The sequence below is a fragment of the Hypanus sabinus genome, chromosome 7 (genome assembly GCF_030144855.1).
Source record: "Hypanus sabinus isolate sHypSab1 chromosome 7, sHypSab1.hap1, whole genome shotgun sequence".
Taxonomy (NCBI): Eukaryota; Metazoa; Chordata; class Chondrichthyes; order Myliobatiformes; family Dasyatidae; genus Hypanus; species Hypanus sabinus.
In genome coordinates this window covers 39126440-39130921 of record NC_082712.1, presented here as the reverse complement: position 1 = coordinate 39130921, position 4482 = coordinate 39126440, and the positions used below count along the sequence as shown (strand labels likewise).

Here is a 4482-nt window from a genome sequence, read left to right as displayed (position 1 = left end):
TAAGTTTTAGATGTCATGCTGAATCTTCACAAACTCTTGAGGAAATAGAGGTGCCTCTGTGCTTTCTTCATAATTGCCCTTACGTACTGGGCCCTGGATAGGTCCTCCAAACTAATAACACCAATGAATTCAAAGCTGCTGACCCTCTCCACCTCTGATCCTCCAATGAGGACTTGCTTATAGTCCTTTGGTTTCCTCCTCCTGAAGTCATTAATCAACTCCTTGGTCTTTCTGACATTGAGTAAGAGGTTATTGTTTGACACCACTCTGCCAGATTTTCTGTCTCCCTCTTAGATGTTGATTCATCACCACCTTTGATTTGACTACAACAGTAATGTTATCAGCAAACTTGAATATGGCATTGAAATTGTGCTTAGCCACACAGTCATAAGTATAAAGCAAGTAGAACAGGGGTCTAAGCACATAGTCTTGTGATGCTCCTGTGCTGATGAAGATCGTGGAGGGGATATTGTTGCCATTCCAAAATGACAGGGGTCTGTAAGTGAGGAAATTGAGGATCCATTTGCACAAGGAGGAATTGAGGCCAAGGTCTTGAAGCTTATTGATTAGTTTTGAGGGAATGATATTATTGAACACTGAGCTCTAGTCGATAAAGAGCATCTTGTTGTATGCATCTTTTCAGTCCAGATGCACCAGGGTTGAGTAATGAACCAATGAGATGGCATCTCCTGTGGACCTGTTGCTCCAATAGGCAAATTGCAGAGGTAGGAATTGATATGTTTCATCACCAACCTCTCAAAATACTTCAACACTGAGGACGTAAGTGCTACAGGATGAACGTCATCGAGGCAGTCACCTCACTCTTCCTGAGCACCGATATAATTAAAGCCTGCATAAAGCAGGTGGTTACCTCAGACTGCCAAAGCGAGAGGTTAAAGACCCCAGTGAATACTCCAGCCGTTTGATCAGCGCAGGTTTTTAGTACTTGGACAGGGACCCTTTCAGGGACGGATACTTTTTGTGGGTTCACCCTCCTCAGGGCTGCTTGCACGTTGGCCTCAGAGACTGAAATCACAGGATCATCTAGGGCAGTGGGAGTTCCTTCATGTTTTGACAGTCAAAATGAGTATAGAAGGCATTGAATTCATCTGGAAGTGAAACCCGATCTAACTTTATCAATGATATATTACACAAAGGCCATCCGATCTCAAAAGACAGCCTGATATTTCATTAATGAGGAGTAGGTAGGTTTTGTTTGATATTCTGGTCAATACTTAGCACTCAATCGACATTAATTTATGGATCAAAAAATCAACTAATGGAAGAACTCAGCATCTGTGGAGGCAGAAGATCAGTCAATATTTCCAGTCAAGATGCTGCAAGGATTATAAATCCTGATGCAGGGTCTCAACCTGAAATGTTGACTATCCCTCTGCCTCCACAGATTCTGCCTGATCTGCCGACTCCCTTCAGCTGTTGCTTTTCACTCAAGATTACAGAATCTGCACACTCCAGTGCCCCCAGGGCCAAACTGTCCCACGGCATCAGAGGGGCAAAGCGTGCACATGCCCAGCTAATCCACAGCTACTTCAAGGGCAACGGCGACATGCGGCGCATGTGGAAGGGCATCCAGGACATCACCAATTACAGGACAACATCACCTGACTGTGCGGGTGATGCCTCCCTCCTAGATGTGTTGAATAACTTCTACACCCGGTTTGAGGTGGAAAATGATGTGGCGGCGAGGAAGTCCACCCCTCCTAAAAATGACCAGGTGTTGTGTCTCTCCATGACCGATCTGAGAAGAACCCTGTACAGGGTCAACCCACGGAAGGCTGCTGGACCAGACAACATCCCTGGTAGAGTGCTCAGAGGGTGTGCAGACCAGCTAGCTTCCAACGTGCTTCAAGGCCACCACCATCGTCCCTGTGCCGAAGAAGTCTTCAGTGTCCTGCCTAAATGACTACTGTCCCATTGCACTCACATCCATCATCATGAAGTGTTTCGAGAGGCTCGTCATGAGGCACATCAAGACCCTGCTGTCCCCCTCACTGGACCCCCTGCGGTTTGCGTACCGTCCCAACCGCTCAACAGATGACGCCATTGTCACCCCCTCCACCCAGCCCTAACCCACCTGGACAAAAAAGTTCCGATGCTGTTCATAGACTTCAGTTCAGCATTCAACACAATCATCCCTCAGAAACTGATTGGAAAGCTGAGCCTACTGGGCCTGAACACCTCCCTCTGCAACTGGATCCTAGACTTCCTGATTGGGAGACCTCAGTCAGTCCGGATCGGGAGCAGCATCTCCAACACCATCACACTGAGCACAGGCCCCCCCCCCCCCAGGACTGTGTGCTCAGTCCACTGCCCTTCACTCTGCTGACCCACGACTGTGCTGCAACACACAGCTCGAACCACATCATCAAGTTCACCGATGACACGACCGTGGTGGGTCTCATCAGCAAGAACGATGAGTCAGCTTACAGAGAGGAGGGGCAGCAGCTAACGGACTGGTGCAGAGCCAACAACCTGTCTCTGAATGTGAACAAAACAAAAGAGATGGTTGTTGACTTCAGGAGGGCACGGAGCGACCACTCCCCGCTGAACATCGACGGCTCCTCGGTAGCGATCGTTAAGAGCACCAAGTTTCTTGGTGTTCACCTGGCAGAGAATCTCACCTGGTCCCTCAACACCAGCTCCATAGCAAAGAAAGCCCAGCAGCGTCTCTACTTTTTGCGAAGGCTGAGGAAAGTCCATCTCCCACCCCGCATCCTCAGCACATTCTACAGGGGTTGTATTGAGAGTATCCTGAGCAGCTGCATCACTGCCTGGTTCAGAAATTGCACCATCTCAGATCACAAGACCCTGCAGTGGATGGTGAGGTCAGCTGAGAAGATCATCGGGGTCTCTCTTCCCGCCATCACAGACATTTACACTACACACTGCATCTGCAAAGGAAACAGCATTATGAAGGACCCACGCACCCTTCATACAATCTCTTCTCCCTCCTGCCGTCTGGGAAGAGGCTCCAAAGCATTCAGGCTCTCACGACCAGACTGTAACAGTTTCTTCCCCCAAGCTATCGGACTCCTCAATACCCAGAGCCTGGACTGACACTAACTTACTGCCCTATTGTCTTGTTTATTATTTATTGTAATGCCTGCACTGTTTTGTGCACTTTACACAGTCCTGTGTAGGTCTGTATTCTAGTGTAGCTTTCTCTGTATTGTCTTTTTATGTAGTTCAGTCTAGTTTTTGTAGTGGCATGTAACACCATGGTCCTGAAAAACGTTGTCTCATTTTACTATGTACTGTACCAGCAGTTATTGTCGAAATGACAATAAAAGTGACTAGACTTGACTAGACTTGAAAACATGTCCATCAGTCAGCTTAACAACATAGGAGACTAGACCACTCTGCTCAAGAATAGCCCCAGGTAGCCATTGCTGATTATTGCTACTGCTGAAGTTTCTCACATAGACATTGTCATCCGGTTTTAACTGTCTCTCTCACGCTTGTTGATCATGTCCCTCCTGCTTTTCCTGCTTTCTCTCCACTTTTGCCTTTATGTCTGGTCGCAGCAGATCCAGTCTTGAATTGGGCCTACACCCCATCAGCATCTAAGCTGGAGTGCGTGCAGTTGTAGTCTGTGGTGTGAGGTGGTATTTAAACAGGAAACGTGAAAGCTGGGTACTAATAGAGTCCCCGGTCATCTGCTTCAGGCCTTCCTTCACTGTCTGAACAGCCCGCTCAGCCAAACCATTTGACTGGGTGGAAAGGGGCCGTCCGAATGTGATGAATGCCAGTCTTCTGCATGAACTCCCTGAACAGCTCACTGGTGAACGTCGGGCCATTATCAGTGACCAGAGAGTGTCTGGCAACCCGTGGACTGCAAACACTTGCCTGAGTTTGTCTATGGATGAGGGGGCTGTGATGTTGCTCCTGATGGGAGCTTCTATCCATTTAGAGTGCGCATCTACCATTACAAGAAACATCTGCCCCATAAAGGGGCCAGCAAAGTCCAAATATAGCCTAGACTAGGGGTAGACTGGTCACTCCCATGGGTGCAAAGAAGCTGGTGGTGGCATGTTCTGATTGGTCTGACATTGTGTGCATGATTTTACCTTGTTCTCCAGATCCTGAGCCATTCTTGGCCACCAGACATAGGATCTTGCAAGGTTTTTCATTCGAGACACCCCCTGGGTGAGTCTCATGAATTTCCTCCACAATCTGTGAATGGCCAGGGGAGGCACAATGACCCTCGCCCGTCCAGAAAATGCAGCCATTCTGCAGACTCAGTTCCTTCTTGCATTTGGCATAAGGCCTCAGTTTCTCTCCTTCCACGACTCTGGGCCAACCTTGTAAAAGGAAAGTCTTGACTTGAGACAGGACTGAGTCCCTCTCTGTCCATTGCTTGATCTGGGTCGCCTTTACAGGTGTCGTGGACAGCCTCGCCAATGAAAACACAGTCTCTGGAGGCACACATGTAGTAACAGGCATCTCAGGTAAAGGGAGTCG

General features: G+C 48.3%; 1 pseudogene; it reads right to left on the bottom strand.

The window, feature by feature from the left end:
* Window positions 1-3584: 3584 nt before the first annotated feature.
* On the bottom strand, window positions 3585-4250 carry LOC132396484 (uncharacterized protein K02A2.6-like; annotated as a pseudogene).
* Between the last annotated feature and the right edge of the window lie 232 nt (window positions 4251-4482).